Source organism: Monodelphis domestica, chromosome 4 (genome assembly GCF_027887165.1).
Source record: "Monodelphis domestica isolate mMonDom1 chromosome 4, mMonDom1.pri, whole genome shotgun sequence".
In the NCBI taxonomy this organism is placed as follows: Eukaryota; Metazoa; Chordata; class Mammalia; order Didelphimorphia; family Didelphidae; genus Monodelphis; species Monodelphis domestica.
The window spans coordinates 416,796,970-416,810,486 of NC_077230.1; positions in this window are offsets into that span (position 1 = coordinate 416,796,970).

The following is a 13,517-nucleotide window of genomic DNA, read 5'->3' on the forward strand; positions in this document are numbered from 1 at the left end:
GGGCTGGGCCAGGCTACACACTTGGGCAGCCCGCCCCCGCCCCGCCCCGCCCCGCCCCCAACTGGACCCGCCCCTCCTCATTGAGAAAACCCTTCCTAGGCTGAGAATGAGACCCCGGAGGTGGTTAAGGAGGGGGGGGGCACCTGTTGGGCGGGGAGGGGTGGGCTAAGGGGCAGATGCAGGGGTCCTGGCCTGGGAATGGGGGTTGGGGGGGCCCTTTTGGGGTGTGGCCGGGAGTTCGTTCAGTCAGTGGAACAAAGTCGCTCAGCCGCTGCCCTAGGGATAGGAAGCCGAGTCTCTCGGGTCCCCAAGTGGAAAAGACGATATAAACGGGCCAGGCCTCAGGGGTCCCAGGTGCCGACTATTTTTAGCTTGAGAACAAGGTCAGATCGGGGCCAGAGGTTTGGGAGGGAAACTGAGTCAGAGCCCCAGCCGAAGGGGCGTCTCCCCCTCCTCCCCCCGGTGCCCAGCCTCGTTATGGGACCGAGTCACTCTAACCAGGCCATACCAACCCCTCCGCCGCCGTATCCCGGCCCGAGCTCGGGGGGCCACCACCCGCCCCTCCGCCGCAAGCTCCCAGGCATTGAAGCCTGCACACTTGCCTCGGTCCTCACTGCCTCTCTGGTCACCCGGGAGACACCAGAAAAGGAGGCGGGGCCGGGGACTAGGAGGCTGGGAACGGAGCAGCTTGTCCTGACGGTTCAATGAGGGTCCCAGCCGCGCGTTCCCACGAGGGCCAAAGGGGTCCAGGGCAGCTGGGACAGGCAGGTGGGAGGGAAGGCAGCGGATCCCTGAGAAACATCCCCTTCCCACAGAAGACCGGACACCTGGGTCCCTCAGGAGAGGGCCAGAGGGGGGTGGCACGACGGGCCTTGTGGGGGGAGCCGCAGGGGTGGAGGGAAAGGGGCAGATGCTTTAAGCTCATCTCTGAGAGGATGACATGTCGCAGGGTCAGAAATCCGGCCTTCAATCACCCGACTTCATTGGATTTAGCCACCACTCCAGATGCCCACCTCTGTGCCCCCCCAGGCTGCCTGAGGATTTGGGGATCAACAGATAGGAGACAGCTGGCTGAATGCCTGGGTTCCAGAGCTAGTGGGGCGGGGGAAGGGCAGCACAGGGAGTGGAAACTTGTGAACTGTTTTCCCTAGATGTTTAACTCCTGCCCCCCCCCATGATGGAGATGGAAAGAGGGAGCATCTGGGAGGAGGCCCTAGGGAGCCAAGGCAGGAAATAAGCTGTTGCCGGGCAGAGAGGGAAAATAAAAGTGCTGGGGGAGAAGAAGCGAAGGTCGATGGCCAGATCGGATGCTAATTAAAGATGGCAAGGGCCCCATCCTTTTTCCTGCCTCTGAGCTCCTTGGTATAGAGCACCCACAAAGCCTACAGGGACACAGGGGGTGCGCAGCCCTCCAATCTCTTTCGGTCAAGCTGCCACCCTTGTACTCTTGGATTCTTGTGGATGAACAGCTCATTCACCGGCTCCCAGGATCCCCCGATTCCCCAGGACTTGGGGGACTATAAGCCATAAGCAAGAGGAAGGAAGTGAGGCCTCGGAGAGCTCTGCAGAGGAGATACGGAGACACAGGAATGAAAAAGAAGTGGAGAAATGTGAGCAAATAGGCAGGCTGGGTGGGGGCAGGTGAACAGAGAGAAAAGAAAGCAACATGAGGAAACTGGGGCTCCCCTCGGAAAGCTGTCTTCCCTCAACAGAGGGTGCTAAAAACCTGCCTGGGAAGCAGGAGGGATATGGTAGGAAGAAGGTGCCAGAGGGGGGAATCTGAGAGGGGGTATGTGACTGTGTGAGCAAATCTCTGGGAGCTAAAATGAGAGCAGAAGAGGCTTATCCCTTACAAGGGACATCAGCATATGGTCCAGGAATTATAGGCTGTGGCAAGGGGGAAAGTAGAGTGCCTGACAAGAGACAACATTCATTCATTGATTACCACTTATTAAATTCAGAAACCCTGGAAAAACTCCCCGATACCCAGAAAGTGACCTGGAGAGCACCCAGTGTTACCCCTTGGGCCCTCCGTAGGCCTAGAGATGCTGGAACAATAGCTCGTAAAGAAATCTGAGGTCAGGGTACACATACCTGGGAGCCCTGAGGAAGCCCACCCTAAAAATCCTGCGGGAACACCATCACTTCCATAGTCTCGCTGGAACTGAGATACAACAGAGCAGATCCCTGGGGATGTCCCCACTGGGCCCAGGAAGGCTCCACAAAAACACACAGCTGGTGGCCTTACTTATGACATAACCATGTGAGACCAAAAGGATTCCACAGATGCCATAATAACAAACACATATAGCAGGGGGCACAGACTATCAGCAAAGGAACTTTGGGTTCCCGGTGGGAACTCATCTGTGAACCCTCTGGAAACCTCACAGGAAAGGGAAAAGGAAGCCCCATCTGGTCCCAGAGATCTCATATAATAGTCTAGCAAGCACCTAGCAGAGCCACAATAACTCCCATGAACCTCAAAATGATACTAATGCCAACTGGGTTCAAACATCCTATAATAATAACATTCATTGTTAGGACAGCAGATTTGTAAACCCAAAGGGAACTCCCACAATAACATCCCTGGGTGCCCTCCCCCCAACTAGACCTCAGAGGCTCCCAGTTAACTACCATGAATAAACCAAAGAAAAAACATTTAGAAAGTAATTACTATGTGCCAGGAAAACTATGCTAAGCATTAAAGACACAAATACAAGCAAGACAGAGAGTTTATATAAAGGGACAGTATAAAAGAGTGCCGGAGGGGTAACAAAAACAAAGGTGATGTGGATGCAAAAACAAAACCAAAAAATTAATTCCTGGGGAGGAAAGAACCTGTAGACGGACAAATGTATGCAGTACATGACCATTTGAGGAGGCTCTGGAAAGGCTTTCTCTTTTTTCCACTAGCTGGGCCTTGAAGGAAACTTGGCATTCTAAGAGACAGAAAAGAGGAGGACATGCATGTCAGGCATGGGGGAATAGCCTGGGCTAAAATGTTGCAGAAATTTAATATTGGATTGGGGTACTGAATTGGTTCCCCCTTTGGCTCCCAGAAATAGTTTGACAGCTCAAATAGTCTCTTCCCGAGGCTACAAAACTAGGTTGAGTCCCCCTTCTTTTGCCAAGATCTCTTATAGGCAGGGTGGAGATAGGCTTCTTATTTATCTGTAAACAATTTTGGGGGGAAATTTTAATTTAATTAAATTAGTTAATTTAGAATATTTTTCCATGGTTACAAGATTTGTGTTCTTTCCCTACCCTCCTCCCAACCCCCGCTCAGAGCCAATGAGCAATTTCACTGGGTATTACATGTGCCATTGATCCAGACCTATTTCCATATTATTATTAATATTTGCACTAGGGTGATCATTTGGAGTCTACATCCCCAAATATATCCCCATTGAACCATGTGATCAAACAGGTGTTTTTCTTCTGTGTTTCCGCTCCCACAGTTCTTTCTCTGGATGTGGATAATGTTCTTTCTCTTAAGTCCCTCTGAATTGTTCTGGATCATTGAACTACTGCTAGTAGAGAAGTCCATTATGTTCGATTGTACCACAGTGTACACAGTCTCTGTGTACAATGTTCTCCTGGTTCTGCTCTTTTCATTCTGCATCAGTTCCTGGAGGTCTTTCTAGTTCACGTGGAATCCCTCCAGTTCATTATTCCTTTTAGCACAATAGTATTCCATCACCAACATATACCACAATTTGTTCAGCCATTCCCCAATCAAAGAGCATCCCCTCATTTTCCAATTTTTTTTGCCACCACAAAGGACAGCTATGAATATTCTAAACAAGAACTCTCTTAAGTAATGAAGTCAGTCAGTTCTAGCAGTCATGGTAGTCTAGCCACATGTCAGGAGGAAAAGGGATGTTGGTAGTTTCTTCCTGGGAAGAAATGGTGAGGGAGAAACCGAGGCCACTTATTATGAGGCTATTTTCTAATCAGAAACCTCTTAAGATGTTCTGGGGAGGGACTGGATGAGGACATCATAAGGTATATACAAGAATGCTCTAGACTTGAGGAAGGAGGTATCTTTTGTCCCTGTCTTCTGACTACACTCTTACTCTTTTTCTCCTCAAGCCTAGCTGCTTAGTTAATCATGCTTAATGTTCCTGTTCTCTCTGGCCCAGCCTGGCTGCTTGGCTACTCTCTATCACATCTCTCTTTTTTGGGCCCCTGCCTTCTGTCCTGCTCAAGTTCTGTGGCATCTGTTAGGGCTGCTGAGAGAGTCCATTGGCTAATTAGATTTTCTTGAGTGTTTGATTAATAAATTAAATTTAATATATAGAGTCTCCGTGGACTATATATTTGGTTGTCATTTGTTACAGGAGGGAGGGAGGAGATGGGATTCTGAGTTCAGAAATACAGTAAGGATGCCAGTTTGGCTATCACAAAAGTAATGTGAAAGGGAATAAGGTGCAATGAGGCAGCAGGGCTGTGAAGGGTCAAAGACACTGCGGTGCCCCTGAAGGTTCTTGAGCAGGGGAGTGATAGGGTCATAGTTATGCTTTGTGTGGAGGTGGCAAACTGGTTGAGAAAGGGAGAGTCCAGAAGCTGGAAGTCTAATTGGGCTATTGGAACTTCCTCTTCTGGGAGCCAACATAGCAGAATAAGGAGTGCTCGCAGCTCATCAAACCCACTTCCAGACAATCTCACACACACACACACACACACACACACACACACACACACACACACACACTGCCTCGAATGAATCTGAGACGCACAGAAGACAGTGTAGTAGCACTCTACCCAGGACAGTGTAGAGATAGCAAGGAGAGCCCATAGCACTGGGGTATGAGGGGAGAACAAAGTCACGTATGCCAAGGTGGAACTCAGGCACAATCCAGTACAAGCTGCTGGGAAGGAGCAAAGTTGGGTTCAGCCTAGGCTCAGGAGGGGAGAGCAGAAGCCAGCTTGATACAGTGTGGGCAGCAGTGGGAGGAATGAAGCCCAGCACAGTCCAGGGGTAGTGGAGTCTAACTCAGCCCAGTGAGGGCAGCAATGGGAGGAATGCAATCGAACAGGGTCCAGCTGCTGCTGCAGAAGGCAGAACCCAACACAATCTAGCACAAGTAGCATCTGGATGGAAAATCTGCAGGCTTCCCTACAGTGGCCAGCTGGCCTGGCCCCACTCCAAAGGACCCAAGATGCAGCCTGGTGAGCCCCAGACATTGGAAATGACAACAATGTGAGCTTGCAACACTACTTCCTCAATCCTGGGCATAGAGCAGAGTTTCAGCATATAGGTACGTTCCAATAAAAGCCCCCCAAATGTGCAAAAGACAAAGAAAAAGCCTGACCCTGGAAAACTATTTCAGGAACAAAATGCAGGCTCAGAAGTGGATGGCAATGCAAAAATGCAAATGGGTAAAGCCTCAGTGGAAAATGTGAAGGGATGCCAGGTCAAAAATGAATTCCCTGGAAGATCTGTAAAAGATGACAAAACAAATAGGAGAAATAGAAGAAAAACTGTGAAAGGAAATGAAAATATCAACTGCCTAGTGAGAGATAACCTGGCAGAACACCACCAAAATCTTGTCCTTCAACTTGTACTGAATTACTGGACACAAGCCTAAAAACCAAAAGACCCCCCCCCCCAAGCCAACTCTCTCAGGACCATCTAATGAACTGGACCCAAGTAGCACAAGCTGAACCAATAGAGGTAATGCAGGTTATCTCATCCCAGACAATCACACTATAAGAGATTGACCCCTTCTCCACTCCAGTGGAAGCTCTGCAGCCATCTTTGCTGAAGCTGATCTCTTCCCTCCACCTCCCCATCACTCTCCCTTCCTCCTCCCTCCCACTCCCCTTTGTAAATCTTGAAATCTCTCAGACTTGTGAATGTTAAAAATTTCCCCATCCGGGAATTCTTAATTGGAACAAATTCCCTACTGAGAAACATTACCCATTTTGATGTGAGAACTCGCCAGGATCAGAAATGGGAGGACCTCTACTCCAACCATACTTAAGACTGCTTTAGGGGAGAAAACTCCTTGGTATGGGAGGACCCCTACTCTACCTGTACTTAAGACTACTTTAGGAGAGAAAACTCCTTGCTAAACAATGAAAGTACTTGGATCCATGCTTATGGTGGGGCAAGGAGTTCTTTGAGCCAGGCCTGTTTTTAGAATTGATACAATGGGATGCTAGGTACCTAAAAGGGTCGGGCAAATTTTGTCTTAATGAGATTAGTTGACTCAGCTGTGTTTTCACTGGTTCAGACTTACTGAGGAGATTTGTAGACTTAGCAGGAATTCAGATGGGCAGTCCTTTGGAAAGCCTCTACAGTAATTGGTAGATGTAGAGACTTAGGGGAGGTGACATGGGAGAAAAACCCTATATAAGAAAAAGCAGAATCTCTTGAGGAAGATCCTTTTGGATATATCCTTTTGGAGAAATCCTTTTGGAGGATCTCTGATGAGGATCGCTTGGGAAGAATCTCTTGAGAGAGGCTCTGGAGAAAGGCCCTTTGGAACAGTCTCTGGCTGGAAGGCTCTCTGGTGAAGTCAGCTGAGATGGAGCTGGCCTGGTGTTACTAAAATCCTTGTTTAGTCAGACCTTGTGGTGAGTGTTAAAAAACTGACTGATTTCTCTTTTAAGACTCAGGTGTAGGCCATATTGGCTTGAGGCCCTTCATACTTATTCCTTTCTTACTCTCTCTCTCTTGCTTTGATTACTCATTGTATTGTTAATTAAAAATCTCTATAAAACCCAAATGACTTGGGTATTTGAATAATTGGGAATATTTCCCTGGCGACCACCTTATATTTGATTTAAAACCCAAGACACTGTAGTGAAACATATTTTCTGCGGTCAAATTTACTCACCCTCCCTTATATCTAACACAATTTATATCTTCCACCATTTTAACTCACTACAGTTTAAGACCTCAACCATTTTAAATCTCACACCTTCCACTGCCAACTCTACTGCCATTGGCCTCCCATCTTCCTTTGCCCCCTCTTTTCTTCTAAATAACACTTTACTAGATTATTTCACTCTGGCTTCATCTGTCTCTGGTCGGACCCATTGTCAGTAAGACTGAAACCTAGGGGAAAAAAATTCGCTGAAGAAAACAACTCCCCAAAAAAATTAGTATAAAACCTCAAGCAAAAAAAGACTTACTAAAAATTAGAATGGGACAAATGGAAACTAATGACTCCATAAGACACTGGGAAACAATAAAACAAATTCAAAAGAATGGAAAAATAGAAGAAAATCTGAAATTCTCATTGGAAAAAAAAAAACTGACCTGGAAAATAGCTCAAGGAGAAACAACTTAAGAACCATTGGACTGTCTGAAAGCTATGATCAAAAAAAGAGCATGGACACCATATATAGTAAAAGAAATTATCAGGGAGATCTGCCTTGATGTTCTTGAACAAGACGGGAAAATAGAAATTGTAAGAATCTACTGATCACCTCCTGAAAAAGATCCCAAATTTAAAAGTCCAAGGATTATTGTAACCAGATTTCAGATCTCCCCAGCCAAGGAGAAAATGCTTTAATAAAAAATCCACCCAACAATTAAAATGCTATTGAACCACAGTTACGATTACACAGGACTTAATAGCTTCCGTATTAAAAGCCTAGAAGGGAGAATATGATATCTATAAGGCAAAAGATCTAGAACTGTAACCAAAAATCATCTACCTAGCAAAACTGAGCATAATGAATATTTAATGAAATAGAAGACTTCAAGTATCTCTGACAAAAGACCAGAGCTGAAAAGAAAATTTGAAGCCAAAAAAGAAGCATAAAGGCATTAAATGAAGAGAAAATTTAAGGAACTCAGTGGGGTTAAACTAATTACATTCCAACATGGCAAAGTGTTAACCAGGATACTTAAGATATCTATGACAAAAAAGACACTTCAAATATATAAACTACTTAAGAACCTGAGGTACTCAAGGGAATCAGTGATATCAAACTGATTACATTATTACATAGGAAGGTGATAATTAAGATTTTTAAGATATAAGACACTTTAGATACTGAATATACTTAAAAACTTTATCACTATTAGGACAATGAGTAGGAGCATACGTGGAAAGAGATTAGTAAACTGATTCTGAGGGGATAATATAAAAATTAAGGGATAAGAAAAATGAGCACATTGGGAAAAGAGAAAAGGAGAGGAAAATAGGGGCAAATTATCTCTCATGATGAAGTGTGTAAGAGTCAATATAGTTAAGGTGAAATGGGGGGGGTAGAGGGCAATGCTTGAACCTTTCTCATCAGAATAGGCTAATATCCTATATATGCCCTAAAATGGGCATAATATCCACTCTCAGTTGGTGGTAGGAACCATTCTTTCCCTATAGGGAAATAAGAGGGGGAGGGGAATAGGAAAGGTGGGAATGTACAAAAGGGAGGGTGAACTAGGGAGTCAGTAACCAGAAGGAAAAGATTTGTGAATAGGGAAAGGTTGAAAGAAAAGAAAGAAGATAAACAGAAGAAGAATTAGCTAATGGGAAATAAATAGTAATAACTGTGAATGTGAACAGAATGAACTCACCCATAAAACCGAAAAGGATAGCAGAGTGAATTAACAGCTAGAATCTGTGAACTTTAGATTACTCCACCCTACTTAGTCTAATACTCCAGAGGTTCTCCAAATCATAAATCGTGAGATCAGAATGGTAGAAGATATAAATTACCTTGTAATAGCACAGATGGAAGTCCTTCAGCCAAACTCTAGCATTGTGAACTTTAGATAACTCCACCGTACTTAGTCTAACAAAATCAGGAATGTCTATACCCATACTTAAGGATTAAGCATCTAAGAGGATGGCCTTTGATAGACATGTGCTGGCAAATGTGAGATTTAAAATGGTTGAGGTCTTAAACTGTAGTGATTAAAGTAGTGGAAGATATAAATTGTGATAGATATAAGAGAAGGTGAATAAGTTTGACCGCAGAAATATGTTTCACTACAGTGTCTTGGGTTTTAAATCAAATATAAGGTGGTCGCCAGGGAAATATTCCCAATTATTCAAATACCCAAGTCAATTGGGTTTTATAGAGATTTTAATTAACAATACAATGAGTAATCAAAGAAAGAGAGAGTAAGAAAGGAATAAGTATGAAGGGCCTCAAGCCAATATGGCCTAGACCTGAGTCTTAAAAGAGAAATCAGTCAGTTTTTTCACACTCACCACAAGGTCTGACTAAACAAGGATACTAGTGACACCAGGCCAGCGTCCTTCCTCAAAGAGTCTTCCAGCCAGAGATTGTTTCAAAGGGCCTCTCTCAAGAGCCTCCAGAGCTCCTACCCCAGAGGGCCAGAGCCCCTCAGAGGAGCTCCTCAAGGAGCTCTCTTTCAGAATGAGAGTCAGAAATCAAGATCCTTTGCTCTTCTCTGAACTCTTATTTTTAAGGGCAAAATCTCCTCTGTCACCTCCCCTAAGTCTTTACATCTACCAATCACTGTAGATGTTTCTAAAGGACCGCCCATTTTGAATTCACAGCTGAGTAGTTTTAATCTCTTTAGTAAGTCAGGAAAAAATGCTGTGTCGACAAATTTCATTAAGAAAAAACCTCTGAATAAGTTATCACCCTTTTAGGTTTAAGTAGTTTACAAGTTGCCCCACCTTTATAGGTACTTAGTATCCCATTGTATCAATTCTAAAATAGTCATGACTCAAAGAACTTCCTGTCCCTTCCATAAGCATGGATCAAAGTACTTTCATTGTTTAGCAAGCCGTTTTCTGTCCTAAAGCAGTCTTAAGTAGGGTGGAGCAGGAACAGTCCCATAGCTAGGAGCCCCCACACTCAAGTAGAGTTCTTACCATCTGCTAGGGAATTTTTTTAAGTAGAAGATTTCCCAATGAGGGAAACCCCTAACATTCATAAGTTTGAGAAATTTTGAGGTTTACACAAATGACAAATCAGAAACAGCTGACAGACCCCTAGGCTGTCCTAAGTCAAGCTTAAGCTACCATTGGTACAGATGAGACACAGGAAAGTGAAGTAAAACCGTCTATATATTTGGCATGACTTCCTCTCTTGGGGCACTTGGATGGCAGAGAGGTGGCTGGCAGCAGTGTGCTGGACATTTTGACATCTTGGTGTGGCTGCAGCTATTGTCTGATTTGGCAGTGAGTTTTCCTTGATACTATACTGGGAGTAGCTAGTTCAGGTTCAGGCATCTTAGCTGAGCCCTCTTAGAGTTTAGGCTGATTCTTTCTCCTTTACCTTCCAAAACTATCCTCTTAGAGAAAGCCTCTAATCTTCCCCCCGGCACGGCCAGGCGGGAGAAATCCTATACCTTTTCCCTCTCTCTTCTCCTTAATTTCCTTCCTCGATATTAATTAAAATCACCATAAATTTCCAGCTGACTTGGGTATTTTATTTGGGATATCCCCTGGTGACCAAAATTAATTTAGATTAGGTCACAACTCTAAAATTATCCTTACAGTCCCCACAAAAAAAAATCCTTACTTCCCCACAGGAATCTCATTTAAAGCATTTAAAATACACAGAATAAAGGTAAAGGGCTAGTGCAATAATATATTATGCTTCAGCCAAAGTTAAAAAAGCAAGAGTAGCAAGTATGATCTCAGACAAAGCAAAAGTAAAAGCTCATTAATTAAAAGAGTTAAGACACTTTCATCTTGAAAAAAGGTATAATAGACTATGAAGTAATATTAAAACCAAACCTATATGAACCAGACAGCATTCAAATTCCTAAAGAAGAAGCTACATGGGTTACAGGAGGAAACAGACAATAAAACTATATTAGCAAGGAATATTAACTTTCCCCTCTCAGAACTAGATAAATCAAACCAAAAAGGGAACAAGAAAGAAACTAAGGAATAGAATTTTAGTGGCCCAAAGAATCTATATTATCCTATATCCTATATCCCCGACTATTTGAACCTAAGACAAAAGACTACAAATGAATTCTCCTCTGAGGTAAGCAAGGGCACAGAAATCCTCAAATTTACTCCAAGAGCCAAGAGACTCTACAATAACACCCCAATTATTTCAGAAACCCCTACAATATTCATGTGAGTCCATCTGTGGAAATGCAGAGGCAGGAGATGGAAAAACTCACATGCAGAACAGAAAGTATACCAATTTTCTGGAGTGTAGGAATAAATAATAGGAAATATAACATAAAACTGGTGTAGCAAGTGGGCAGCTAGGTGGCTCAGTGGACTGAGAGCCAGGTCCAGTGTGAATCTTAAAATTTCTCAGACTTATGAATGTTAAAAATTCTTAGACTCTACCTTAGAACATTTGGTTAAGACCATTCCCCATTTTAAACAATGAAGGTACTTGATCAGGAATGTGAGAACTCTAACATTACTCCACCCGTACTTAAGCATACTTTAGGGGAAGATAAAGTTGTGAACTCCTTACTGAACAATGAAAAAGTACTTAACCCATACTTATAGTGAGGCAAAAACCCTAAGCTAGGTCTATTTTTAGATCTAATACTAAAAGGTGCTAAGTACCTATAAAGGTCAGGCAACTTGCAAACTTGCAAGGGACAAGCTTAAGACACAAAAGAGGTGTGAAGTTTTAGTCTACCCAGAGAAGTTGAGAACTAAAGAAGGTGTGAATTAAGAATGGTCTGTCCTTTGGAAAACGTCTACTGTGATTGGTAGATGTGAGAGCTATGGGGAGGTGACATAGGAGAAAATTCTCTTTAAAAGGAGGTCAGAAAGGCCTCTGAGTTCAGCTTGCCAAAGCTGAATTGGAGGGCTCGGTGGCTGAACTTAGTGGAGCTCAGGAGCTGAACTGGTGGGTCTCTCTGAACACTAGAATTTTGCTTGGGACAAATCTTGTGGTGAGTGAATTAAAGACTGACTGGTCTCTCTTAAGGCTTAAGCCTAGGCTGGCCTAGGCTTTTTCCTACTATTCCCTCTTACTCTGTTTCTCTCCCTTTCTTTAATTCCTTCATTTGTATTAATTAAAATCTCCATAAAACCCAGCTGACTTGGGTATTTCATATTTGGGAATTTTTCCCATGGCGACCACTTTATTTTTGATTTAACGCAAGACACTGTCTTGAAACCATATTTTCTCAGTCACAGTTTAAGGCAACCGCTCTTTTGTCGCTAACACCAGAGAGTAGAGGTCCTGGATTCAAATTTGACCTCAGATACTTCTAGCTGTGTGACCCTGGGCATGTCACTAAACCCCCATTTACCTAGCCCTTATCACTCTTCTGCCTTGGAACCAATACACAGTATTGATATCAAGATGAAAAGTGAGGGTCTAAAAAAAATTGGAGTAGAAAAATAGGTGGGAGATTGGGAAAGAACTTAAATGTCAAATGGAGGAACTTGTGTTTTTTCTTAGAGGCTTCAGGGAGTCATTGAAGCTTCTTGAGCAGGGGAATAATGGTTAGATCTGTACTTTAAGAATAACAATTTGTCATCTGTGTGGATTTCTATGATGACTTCCTGCGTAGAGGTAGGCAGATGAATTCTCCTATATTACTCCAACAAAAACCGAAAAATCACACCAGGACAAATGATGGCCAAGAAATCCAAAGAAAAGTCAAGTCACCAGGCACTTATTAAGTACTGATTATGTACCAGAAACTATGCTAAGTGCTAGGAATACAAAGGCAGGCAAAAAAACCCAAACCCCCAAAAACTTATTCTGCAGGAGCTGACAGTCTAATAGAGGAAACAACCTGAAAACGCTATGTAGAAATAAGACAGAGTGGAGATAATCTAGGGCCGAGGACACTATGATTGAGGAGGACTGGGAAAGAGTTCTTGCAAAGGCGAGATTTTAGCTGAAATTTGGAAGAAGCCAGGGAAGCCGGGAAGCAGAGGTAGAAATGGAACGTTCCAAGCATGGCAGATACCCAGCGAAAATGACAAAATAAAAATAAGTGGCCTTGTCTACCCCAGAATTGTGTGAAACACCAGAAAGAATCAAAAGAAAAGCCAGTGCCAGTATAGACAAAGTCACTTTGTCATTTTCACTGCTTACAAAAATATCTAGAAGAAATAAAGCAAGAGATTAAAAATGAAATAAAGGATCTGGAGGAATGAATGAGGAGAATAAACAGCTTAGAAACTGGGTAAACTACCCAAGCAAGAGACTCCCTGAAAACTAGTATAATCCAGATAGAAATCGACAACTCCATAAGACAGCAGGAATATTAGAGCAAAATAAAAAGATTGAGGGGGGTATCTGGGTAGCTCAGTGGATTGAGAACCAGGCCTAGAGAGAGGAGGTCCTGGGTTCAAATCTGGCCTCAGACACTTCCCAGCTGTGTGACCCTGGGCAAGTCACTTGACCCCCATTGCCTAGCCCTTACCGCTCTTCTGCCTTGGAGCCAATCCACAGTATTGACTCCAAAATGGAAGGTAAGGGTTTTTATTAAAAATAAAATAAATAAAAAGATTGAAAATTTTAAGAAAACAATATGGTATCAAAAACAACTTACCTGAAAAAGTAGCTTAATAAAAGATAATTTAAGAATCTTTGGACTCCCTGAAAACCATGTATTTAGAGAATATTACTTACTT